The sequence below is a fragment of the Phymastichus coffea genome, unplaced genomic scaffold (genome assembly GCF_024137745.1).
Source record: "Phymastichus coffea isolate CEN01 unplaced genomic scaffold, Cenicafe_Pcof_1.1 PCOF00257, whole genome shotgun sequence".
NCBI lineage: Eukaryota > Metazoa > Arthropoda > Insecta > Hymenoptera > Eulophidae > Phymastichus > Phymastichus coffea.
The window spans coordinates 61,899-74,277 of record NW_026707068.1 but is presented as its reverse complement, the minus strand read 5'-3'; the positions used below and the strand labels follow the sequence as shown (position 1 = coordinate 74,277).

At 51.5% G+C, this 12,379-nt stretch overlaps 1 protein-coding gene across 1 annotated transcript in view; it reads left to right on the top strand.

Moving 5' to 3' along the window:
* Nucleotides 1-12,379, top strand: part of LOC131674577 (uncharacterized) — a 45,272-nt gene that overhangs the window by 19,388 nt on the left and 13,505 nt on the right. The gene's annotated exons all lie outside the window — the stretch shown is intronic.

Here is a 12,379-nt window from a genome sequence, read left to right as displayed (position 1 = left end):
GTGCTGCAGACCTCGTGTGTCAAGCTGCAGCTGCTGTTTTAATACCCGGCATTATTTGAAATATAAATAATCCGTTTTTCTTTTTTCGCCGAGAAAATTTTCATTCAACTTTTATTAAGATGGAAGCGGCAGAATGATGCTTTCAATGTCGCAGCGCGAGTCTCTAACCCCTGACAATTATTCGGACGAAAAAAGAAACTGATTCACTGAGCTTTCAGCTTACTTCGTGGAATATCTCTGAAAGTTGAGTTATTTCTCTTAAAAATATATTGTTCTTCTCAAGCATTATATGTGCAATGTTAACGAGTTTTACTCGGGCAAACTTATTCTATTTTGAGTAGCTCTTGTAAATTTATGTGAAATAAGACTATTCTATTGGCGTCGTCGCGCACACTAAGCGTATGCGTAACGACTCGTCGACATCCAATGAGTTTTGTAAATGGATTACATTAGACACGGGTTCCAGGGGGATAATACTCCGTAAGCTGAGACAACAAAGGACACTGACGAGTCTGAAAATAATTTTGCAGCCAATCGGAAGCTTACGTAAATCAACTGGCATCGATTGGGAATTCTGTGAATGAAGTTTCTCTTCGGAATCTGCTTTTCCGAGCTGCCTTCTCATCAACAACAGAAGCTGGCTTCCTCTCTCGAATTGCGATCAAATAGAGGTATTCTGTTTCAACGAGTATTCCTAAGAGTTTCGAACTATCCGTTGCTACGCCAATTCCGCATAGTTTGGATAAAATCCAGAGTCGAAACCAAATTAATTTCACAGCAAGTACGTTCAGCGAATGAAGATGTAAATGTTCTTCCAAGTATTGAACTTGCTACTTGCCTTCTGGCTCGGCATGCGACCGAAGCTCACGGTTGACGAGCCAGTTTGCATCAACGCACCGAGTTTGTTTTGCGAGCGCGCTCGCTTTGAGAATGGGAGGTGAGAAAGAGAGAGAGAGAGAGAGAGAGAGAGAGCGATTTGGCTAAGTGAGATGTACGTAAGAGTGAATAACGTCGGAAGCAGCGCGGGAAAATGATCGCGGGATAATGGAGTATCCGAATAATTTTGCAAGAGCCCCGAACAAGATCCCATGTAATTCAACGAGAAAAAGTAATCAGTCGAACAAAAGGGCGCTCGCGGTGTCGGGAATTATTGAAGCGCGAAATGTCGGCCGAATCCTCGCGCGAGTCTCGCGTCGTTCGCTGCAAAAGCGACATGAAAATGGGAGGCGGCGGCGCGCGCAGCGAGAAAGAAGTAAAAAGTAATTGGACGGCTCTATTTCCCCCTATTATTAAGGAATTTTCGTCTCTCCCTCGCGCTTTCGTTCCACTTTTCAGCTTCAGTGAATGGAGAAGCGCGCTCTAATTATGCTCGCTCATTTTCTTTCGTTTTTTCGTTGTCGCCGCGCGCCTCGCTTCGGATAACCGCAAGAGAGAAAGAGAGAGAGAGAGAGAGAGAGAGAGAGAGAGAGAGAGAGCACGTTGCGCAATAAAATTGGAGCTGACTGTTTGCAATTAGCATGCAGCTGTTGTGAATAAACGGCTATCAACGGGCTATTGCTATACAGTCCCCTCGCGTGCGGGATATAGCTATTAGCAGCTTCATTGTTTCGCCAACTGCTAAGCGTCATTTTTTCTCTCTTCCTTGTTCGTCGCGTCAGACAACGTTTCTAGCCTTTCTTTTGTTTTTTCTTGCTTTTTCTAAGTAAAGAATGATGTATCCATGCCCGAGCAAATGACCCTTCACCGCAGCAGTGGCAAATAATTCGAGAGGTTTAAACGTCGACAGTTCAATCAATTGGAGCGATTTGTGCGCTCTCGCAACGAGTATAAGCCCCTTAATTGAACTAGTGAGAGAACGCGCAAGTCTCTAATATAGATTGAACTGCTGACGCTCAAACCTCTCGAATTATTTACAACTGGTTCGCAGAGAGGTTTGCTTCCATCCCTCCACAGATATATTATTATATATATAAAAGTAGTTATACGCATCGAACACTAATAAGATAATAATTCAGCTCAGACAAATACAGCATTGACGAGTGTTCATTTACAATAACAATAAATATAAGATGTATTTATCGTTTCATTCGTTTTTGTTGCAATGAAAATATTTACATTGTACCCGCCTAGACATGTCGGCTGTACATGAAGTTAGTATTACGATTGATAGTTTGGAACTCTTAGAAATATTTGTTGGTACAAGTTCTCTCTACTTGATTGCAATTCGAGAGAGGAAGCGAGCTTCTGTTGTCGATGAGAACAGTACTTGGACGAGCGGAGATACCGAAAGGGAAACTTTATTGACAGAATTTCCCATCGGCAGCTCGATTTTATCTCGACAGATGGAGAATAACGAAATAAATGTGGGAGAAAATGCAGAAGATACTTTTGCTTGATCAATTAAAAATCCAGAAATATGGGAAATACGTCACTAATTAGTATATTTATCCAATTAGATGAAAAATGCTTTTCCAATATTCGCATGCCGTTTACTTTTTCCAAGTGAAAAAGCCTGTAAAATAATTTATAATTTCACTTTAAAAGAGATGTACGCTCTGGTAACGATCATAAGCCTCTTAATTGGACTAGTGAGGGAGATAGAGAGAAGAGACGCGACCGGTAGGTTGAGCGTTCGAAGCCGACGCAATATCGCTGCTCGAGTGAGTTTAATTTCGGTCTTGTGAAGCTTAGGCGAGAGAGAGAGAGAGAGAGAGAGAGAGAGAGAGAGGGGAGAGAGAGAAAGCGCGAGCAAGAGAGAACCAGAGAGAATGAGAAAGCTTCCTCCGGCAAAGTTTCTTCGTCCTCTCCTTGTTATAATTTATGCCAACGCATTCTTGCGAAATGGCTTGGATATTAAGATGCATTCTTTCCGCGCTAAATCAAAACACCTGCCAGTCAAGATTGAAAATGTAGGTAGTATTGAACGCTGTAGCGGCGAATTTCGGTAACTGGGAAAATTCGAAATTGGTAGGGGTGGCTGCGCGAGGCCAATTGGATTTTTCGCTGACTACGACACTTGTCACCGAGTCGCCGAGCGCACGGACAGAAAGAGAGAGAGAGAGAGAGAGAGAGAGAGAGAGAGAGAGAGAGAGAGAGAGAGAGAGAGCGTGTTTGAGCGAGAGAGGAGTGGAGCAAGGGGAAACGGCTATAGATTGACCCTTTCGCGCGCGCGCGACATCAGAAAAACGAGTCTGCGAGATTCGAAGCGATTTACGATGGGGATCAGCCGACTGGTTCCTGTTTTTCTGCCCCCCCCCCCCCCGGCCGCTCCACCCCTTCCTCCTGCTCGCGGCTTTCGCAAGCCTACTTGCCAAAGCAAACTTTGCGAAGATGCGCGCCGTCCACCGGGCAATCTACTCTACATCCAAACGGATCAACTTTTTTACGAGCCCACGGGAAATATGAATTACCCTTTTTTTTTCCTACCATTGCGGCTCTTTCCGCGCCCCGTCTCTCACTGGATTTACTCGGGATACCGACTGTGAAATGAATCCTTGGTCAACGCTTAGAAATGAAGCTTTATGACGATCCCTCGGCCGAACGAACATTCGAAAGAACTTCTAGTCGATTTCACTTCTCGTGCAATTTATCTGGAAAAGGCCGAGTCGATTCCAAGTTGGCCCAGTCTTTCGCGCGACTGCTTTCTAAATTCTTTGAGATGAACCCGGAAATGCCTGAGAATGCAAGATATCCCCCCCCCCCCTCGTTCTTCGTTCAGGTACGAGCTTCGTTCGCATTCCGTGGCTTCCAAGTGAAAAAGCCGTCGTTACCCCCTTTTCCCTCGCAGCTTCCTGTTTGTTTGAGAGTAGACCCCCCAAGAACTGCCGGTGTCCGGTCCGGCGGATCAAAGCGACAACAAGAAAAAAAAGAAAAAAAATGTTCTCACCAAGCGCCGCCCCTTGATCTCCGCAGCAAAGAGAGCGAGAGATGAGAAGAATGTGCGGGGTGGGGCGTCGATGAAAAACAAGTCGAAATCATCCAAAGGACCATAGGCATCCTTGAATCTGAACGTCGCTCTTGGCGGTCAGTCGAGGAGCAACACTTCTGTGCACATATCGTGCGCGAGCGGAGTAGTGCGTTCCTGGCTTGAACTGTCGCTTGGCCGCCGCAGTGCGTCGCAGTCCACGAACGGGAGGCGTCCAATTTGCCACGGCGATCTTTTATTTGGCTTTCGTTCTCTTCCTCCTCCTTCAGTGCGTTCACAGCGCGGCTTAATCTCCAGCCGGAGACGCTCTGATTATTTCTCCGCTTGCCTAAAGACCTTCTATCTCTTTTTTATTTCTCTTGGTTGCGCGCAACGCTAAACAATCACCCGAGATTATTTTGCCAATTAACTCGGCTCTGCCTGGAGTGCGTTTTTGCGGTACGACGATGCGTGTGTAATTATTGGTGCTCTAATCGGCGACTGCATTCATTTCCTCTGTTTTCCTGCGCCCCTCCTACGACTCCGGGGGCATTTTCCGCTTTTGGCATTTTTCGTTTTGTTTAACTTTGCTCCTTGTCGCTCGTTCGTGTTTCTCTTTCTCTCTCTATCTCTCCCTCCCCCCTCCTCTCACCCTCTCTTTCACGCTCAGGTCCTCCGTGTTTTCCTCTCGACTTTAACGCCACACTAACCGCAAACTTTTAACGAACGTAGCAGCGCCTCGCCGCCGCCGCCAGTCGTAGAATAAAAATAAAAAAATTTTTAAAAAAAGCGCAATCGCGAGATGCGTCGCACAATAAGCGGCAAACTTTAAAAACTTGCCCGCGAGTTGCAGCGTTAATTACTCTTGTCGCTCTCGGTCTGCGCGCGCTATCGCATGAAATTTTCTTTGACGCGGCCTACTTCCTACTGCGTAGCGTCGAGTCCTTTTCCGGATGAAAATAGGCAAAGGGTTGGCTGGACAATCAGTCGGGTCTCGTCCCTCTCGACGGAACGACTGATATGTCCGCGGCTGTCGCGAGTTGCGAGCTGATAGTAGTCACTGTAGCCGGGCCCCGCTCGCCACTGACATGGATGGATATAATCAGGCTTGGTACCAGCAGCACCAGCAGCAACAGCAGCCGCAGCAGCAGCAGCAGCAACACCAGCAGCAGCAACACCAGCAACACCAGCAGCAGCAGAATCACCATTACCATAATCATCATCATCATCATCATCATCATCATCAGCAGCAGCAGCAGCAGCAGCAGCAGCAGCAGGAGCAACAGCAGCAGCAGCAACAGCATCACGAGCTCCACGCCCATCAAAACCACCATTACTCTCAGTATTATCCGGCAGATTACCTCTATCGATTTTCCCTACAGGTAACGTGTCGACTTTGCTTTTTCTCTTTTCGCGTTCACGGATGATTTGTCGGCGGCGGGCGCAGCGAAATAAAGCAATGGAAAATTGATGAACGCGTCGCTCGGGTCGCCAAGGAAAAGTTGATGAAGCTGTCGCTCGCAGTCGCACGACGGTCAACGCAATTTGTAGAAAATAGGTGGACAGGCGCGAGGAGACAACAAAAGGCAGCGCGCGCGAGAGCTCATCAGCGAGAGAAAGAGCGACAACAAACAGCAATCGTCGGGGGGCTATGAAAATTCGGTTTCTCTTCCGCAGCCGCACGCGCGAGCAAAGGACCGAGCGTGCGCCGAAAACAAAGCTTTTTCGACGGCGCCGGGTCCGTCCATTGTGCTCGGCGAATGGAAAAGAGAGAGGGAAAAGGCAAAATAAATAAAAAAAAAACAGCAACAAAATAAAGAACGGCGAAAGACAAGCGAGCGCGAGAGAGAAACAAAAGTGGTCCGCGCCGCTGCCGCTGCTGGCAGCGCTGCGAGGCCTCATTATAACGTCAAATTGCAAATAACGGCTCGTTCGGCTCTGCGGACTCGATAATCGTTATATCATGTCCAAAGCCTCGGAGCGCAGCGACGGCGGCAACACCCCCCTCCCCCCCCCCCCGGTAATTGCGGCGATGTTCCGTGTTATAATGAGGATAGTGCCGCTCGTCCGCGAGTGCCAGGCGCCAATAGTATAATTCAGTGACCGAGAGGGGGGGGGGGGGGGGGGAGAAACGAAGCCATTCGCACTTTATTTTTTGCGTCATCGGGGATGTGCCGACGGTAAAGTCGGCGGCGCGTACGTAGGTACAGCGCGTGCTCCATTTGTATCGATCGGCACTGGGCCACGAGCAACAATTGCCGCGCGCGCAGTATCTCGTCGCTTGTATTTCATTCCCGATCGTGTTGTCTGGTGCGAGCAATTCTCTCTCTCTCTCTCTCTCGGGCGCTCTCGCGGAATTTGATCCGCTTCTCCGAAGGGGAGGTGGAGAGAGCCGAGGAATTCACCAATGACATTAGTTTAGCTTTGTTGGCCTTTTAATAGCGTCGCCTTCGCTTCCGCTGCACACAATGCGTCCGATGCGCCTCCTCCCTCTCGTCGTTTCCGCGTTCGCCCTTCTTGCCATTATCCCTCTCTCTCTCTCTTCTCTCGAATAGTACTATCCAACGATTCTCCTTCTTGCCCGCTTCGCCCTTTTCTTCCGACGTCGATTTGTCCGACATGCAACGCCGCTCTCGCCTCGGCTATCCGCTTCTCGTCATTGTTGTTTCTTGTTTCGCCCTTTCGTTTTCTAATCGCGGGCTGGAAACGTCAAAAGTGTTTCGAGCTTGCAAGTTTCACGACGTGTTACGTCAAAGTTATTCGATCACTCGCGGTTGCCTGCTCTCTTCTTCCGCCACTAGCGCTCCTTTTTATTTTTAGAAATGGAGTTGACGTGGTTTGTGTTTAGCTCGTGGTCGCTTGCGCGTTTGTTTACGGCGAACCCACACTCACTTCGCTTTGTGCAAAGTAATTAGACACGTCGTCGACTTTACGGCCGGACGTAAAACTCAAACTGCACAAGAGAGACGGGAGCGAAAGAGAGAGAGAGAGAGAGAGAGAGAGAGAGTGAGTGAGTGAGAGAGGGTCCCGCGGGAGTATACGCGCTCGCCTGCTTGCCGATGCGCGTCGGCGCGTAAAAGCGCCACTGGCAAAACGTGTGCACCACGTCGCACGTCGCGGTTTGCGCGTGTATACGTGTAGCGCGCACGCAGCAGGTCCAAAGACTCGCTCGTTCCACGAGCTGGGCTGCAGCTTACGCTACTGAGAAAGAGACGGGGAGAACTTTGATGATCGATATAGTTCATTAAACAAGGGGTACACGCCACTCGGCGTTGGGTCCGATGCTTATTAATCGGACGAATCTAGCTGTGACCAAGTAAGAGCGTGCAATATCGCGCGCAGCAAGGAAGGAGAAGCTCGCGCGGAATGAGCTTTAGCCCGCTCTCATTAGAAAGAGAGAGAGAGAGAGAGCAGCTGCTAATTGGCTGGCGTTGGATTTTCTCTCGGAGTGGGCCCCGACCCTCATACTCTCTCCCCCACCGAATTCCTCGAATATCTCTGGCGTGCTCTCGAGGAATTCGTTATTAGCGATTTTTAACTCCCTTCCCTCGTTGGACTAACCTTTGCACAGCTTCGTCCCTCGCGAGAAGGGGGAACGGGGGTGGGGGGTGGACTTCGATTAATTATTCGATTGTCGGGCGAAAGTGAGTGGCGACGTGGTGTGCGGCGGCGTAGAGGCGGCTGATGGCCGTATTATACATGCTTTTTCGCTTCTCTCCTCGAGGGAGCTCTCAAAGTTTACCTTATTTTTCCGGCTCTTCGTCGACTACCCGCCTCTCACTCGCTCCAAGCGAGCGAAAACGAGCGAGATAAGAGGCCTGCTCCCTCGCTCGCGCCGCCACCCTGGAAGAAGATTAATCGGATAAACTTGCAGCGGCAGCACCGGCAGCGCCGGCAACGGCGCTGCTATATGCACGCAAGTGGCGCCGAGAGAAGAGTTGCGGCGTAAATATCGCTGCCCTGGCGCGGCCGTCCACGGATCAAGTCGACTCGTCAGTGCGCGAGGCGCCTTTGTTATTGCTGCTCGTTTTTTCTCTCTCCTTTCCCTTCTTTTCTCACGAATTCGCGCGCGCGCACGAGAGTCGGATCTGTTGTCTAGCTGTGCATATCAAGTCTCGCCTAGGGCTAATTACAGGAGACTATGAGTAAAGCAGCGAGAGGCCGAGGGCGGGGGGATGCTCGAGAGCGAAGCCGAGAGATGGGCTCGAGTAAATGGAAGTGCGCGCACCGGCTGAGAATAATGCGCCCATTAAACGCGCAGCTCTTGCCCGCTATCCTTCTTACTATCGCTCTCTCTCTCTCTCTCTCTCGCTCGCGCACCCTCGGCCCTGCCTGCCTTTATCCCAGAGGAGCTCTTCTTTGCTTCCTCGCTATTAATTAACGGGGAGGGAATGGCACACGTCGTTTGTTGACTTGGCCTCATCGGAAAGATACTTGCTCTCGATGCTCTCGTTTCTCCGTCAACAAGGCTGCAAAGGAGGAGGCCTGGGGCGGACTAACGGCCAACAAAACAGATACGCTACGCACCCTCGCTACACCGACGGACGACTCGTGGCAAGGACAATGACATTACGAATAACTCGTCGTCTTCGGCGTTTGCGAGACTCTCTTTTCCTACATTTTTTTTCTTTTCACCCTGCGTCCGAGTTTTCTTGGCCAGGCGCTCGCTGGCTTTTATCGCGGCTCGATGATCTAGTACGGCTGATGAATTTCCTCTCGGCTGCTGCTGCTGCTGCTGCCACCACTGCTGCGCTGAACTAACGACGAAAATACGCTTCCTCCGTGCAAATAGACTCAGCAATTTCGAGTGCAAGACCAACACGGGCCGGGACGCGCGCAGACTCCAAATCGATAAACTATCCCCTCGAGCTCTCCCCCTCTCTGTATTCTTGAAGCGCGAGTACCCCTTCCGCCGTGCTGCGAAAGTTGCACGACTCGCATTGGAAAGCTGACAAATAGCAATGGGACGTGTAACGAGGCGAGCCGAAGCTATGCCGGGCCAGGCTCGCGCTTAATCGCATTATGATATTTGAATGTCGACCGGGGGCTGCGCGTATGCGTAACGCGCGCGCCTGCTCTCCGTGGAAAATCGAGTTGGGAGAGCGTCGCAAGACGACGACGACGAACTGGAGGTGCGCCCGCCTCTAAGACAATGCAATTATTCGCAATTAGCTCCTTCCGACGTCCATACGCCCCACTCCCTCGTCCTCCCACCAGCCGCAATTTCGTTGGTCGTGTGCGTGCATCTGTCGTTCTTCACCCCCCCTCCCTGTCGCGAGCGTACGTGCGCCGTCGTGAGGTTTGCTTCCGCCGTCTTTGCCGACGAGCGCGCAGAGAAAGTAAACCAGAAGGACGCCTCGTCGTCGTTTGCAAAATCAATCCGCTCCCGTCGCGAGATATCCGCGCGCAAGTGCGTGCCGCTAGGCGGGGATAAGGGATACCAATTAAAAGCGTAATTAATTAAGAAAATAAGGGAGGCTGAATTGGCGCGCGCGAGCACGCTCGCAGAAACGATAATTAGCAAGCACATAAAATCAGATTCTCTTCAATTTTACGCTCTTTGATTTATGAAAATTACCGGGGGAAAAGCGAACAATTGTTCGTTGGGATCGACGGCGGAGCATCGTAATTAAAGTCCATAATTTTACGAGAGCCAGAGAGTGAGAGAGAGAGAGAGAGAGAGCTTGCAGCAGAGCGTGCTGGCAGGGATGGCGCAGAATGACGATTGCACCAGTAGAGCCGAGCTTAGCCGAGCGTGCGGCCCCCATTTATCGCTAATCTATTATCTAGAAAGGTGCGTTCGGCCGGCCAATCGATACGAAGGATTCGCGCAATTTTCGGCTCTCTGTCCGCGCGCCAGCGAATCGTCGAGTTCTCGATTTGGTCCTCTTTACGCGTGCGGGAATTCGTGGTCGGATACGCGTAGGTATAGTTTGCACAATGCTCTCTTTCTCTCTCGTTTGAAGGATATTCAGAAGAGGACGAACGAGCAGAATGGGCGAATCCTTGTTTGACAAGTGCGCTTAATAAGCTAACCGACCGACGGGCTGGCGGCAGCGGCGGTCGGCACGAAGAGAGAGAGAGAGAGAGAGAGAGAGCCGCCTACATAGTCGAGGGCTCGCAACTTGATTAAGCTCGGTCAGCTCGGTTTGTCTTTCACTCGACACTCAAACTTTTTTCTGCTCTCCGGCTATGTCCCGTCCTGCTATCTCTCTCTCTCTCTCTCTCTCTCTCTCTCTCTCTCTCTCTTCTGGTGCACTTTGAAGCTCGCTGAGATTTCGCGGAAAGTCGAGCTGCCTCTTGTGTTACCCTCTCGAGTAAAACTTTAGTCAGAGGCATAGTTGAGCGAGTGTCGTGTTAATAAATGAAGCCGCGCGTGCAGGCGCGCACGCGGGCTTTGATGAGCGAACGCGAACGAGAGCCGATCAAATTTCAATTTGGCCGGGGACGAGAAGCTGCGAGCGATGAACCGTGGGCGTGCGGACGCCGCGCTGGCGCTGACAAGTCCCAGGCAAAGGGGCAAGACGACGAGGAAGAAAAAAAAAATAACTGGTTGTCGGCGCTGCTGAAATATTCAGGCGTAATCCCTGTCGAGCTCTTAATCCTGCAAGTGCGCCTGAATGTTTAAGCTTGTTTGGCGAGCTCCCTCGAGCCTTCTTTAGCCGCGAAAACCAGCGTACTTTTAGCAAGGCCCCGCGCGACACGCTCACCGCCGACGCACTCCTCTTTTCTGGTCCGTCATTTTCTTTCTCTCTCTCTCATTTTCGTTCGAGCGATTCGCACACCTGTGCGCACCTACTCGCCTTTCAACCAATTTAGCAGCTGCAAAAAGTGGGAGAGAGCGAACTCGTTCGTTTTAAACCATTCGGCTTGGTTTATTTATCGTGTAATTCCAGCAGCGGCAAAGCGCGTTTCGCGTAATTGCCAGGCCTCTCCCGCGTTTCAATGCGCATTTAAAACCAAAATGCTCTTCTGATTTTTCTCGTTGGCACGAGTGCTTTTTTCGGCGCGCAACTTTTCTTCCGACGCGAGCCTTCGGCCGCTCGCGCTAATTGGCTTCCACGGCGCTGCGGCCGGAGGATGCGCTGAGGACGAGTCGGATGCGTCGCGACGGACGAACGGCGATCGACCGAGGCGGTGGCGGATACCGGCCGAAAGGCTGTACGGTTAGAACGATAATTATTTATCAGCTCAGAGGCTCTCCGGCCGTATAGCCTGCCGGAGTTTAATCCCAGAGCGCGGCCTAAGTCCTGGGGCTTAGCGCGGCGGGCGCCGGTTTAATTTAAAAGCGAGCGTCGAAAATCGGCTCCCGCGGCAGCGCCAGCGACACGGCAGCCTCGCGCGTCGCGCGGGCTCGATTCGCAGGCCCGAGGATTAGCTGCTCGCGCGCGAGCCCTAACAGCGCCTCGATAATGGCTTTCGGGGGTGAAAACGCGAAAATCCCGGCGAGAAAGACGCGATCGCTCGATACCGAGCCTCGCCGGCGCCAAGGCCTGCGCGGCCCACTCGCGATTACACGCGCCGGCTACGCGCGCCGACCGAGTAGTAGCGCTCGCTCACGGGTCGGACGAGCCGAGGCCTCGCGCAAGTCAAGACGCGCGCTTCGCGTTTCTGGCTCTCGCTCGTCTCGCCGCTGAGCGCATTTTTATCCCCGCGAGCTACCGCAGCTACTAGAGCAATTTGCTCCGACCCTCCTGCGGCACACTCCTCTCTCGCAGTTCTTCCGCGCGAACGACAGCGTAACGAGAGAGAGAGAGAGAGAGAGAGAGAGAGAGAGAGAGAGAGAGAGAGAGAGAGAGAGAGAGAGAGAGAATCTGTTTTACCTCTCACGGTCTTGTTTTTTCCCGCTGCTCCGAGCTTTGATTTTTACGCAGGTAGCACGGTAGCTCGTGAAATTTGCTCCATCCGAGTGCGTTTGCCCTCTCCCTCTCCGCCGGGCCGCCGCGCTTATTACAAGGTACGCCCAGAGCAGCCGGCGCTGACGAGTACATAACTATAAGTCAGACCGAATAGGGGAGGTTTTTCATTTCGAACAATTTGTGCTTGGCCGTGCTAATTAACCCGATATTTTCCATGAAAAACGTCACGAAGCGCGTGGACGCGCGGAGGACGCGCAGTGTGGCGAGATATTGCGCCCGCGCGCAGTTCCCCAATTGTTGGATGTAGCTCTCGGCTGAGCCGGCGCGCGCGCGCGCGGCACAATATAACGGGCGGAGAATTCATTAAATTCATTTGACGACTGCCGGCAGAGATGGGAAGGAGCGCAAGAAAGGAGGCGAGCAGGCAGGCGAGTTGCGAGCTACTCCCCCCCATCGCTCCTTTTGCGCTTCATCCTTCCTGCCCAGCCCGCCTCCCATCTCGTTTCCTTATTAACGACAGAGCGTGCCATGTCAAAGAGGGACTTGGCTCTTTCCCTCCCTCTCTCTCCTTTTATTAGTGCGCAAAGAGTGCTGTGTATCCACGCCAGTTTCGCCG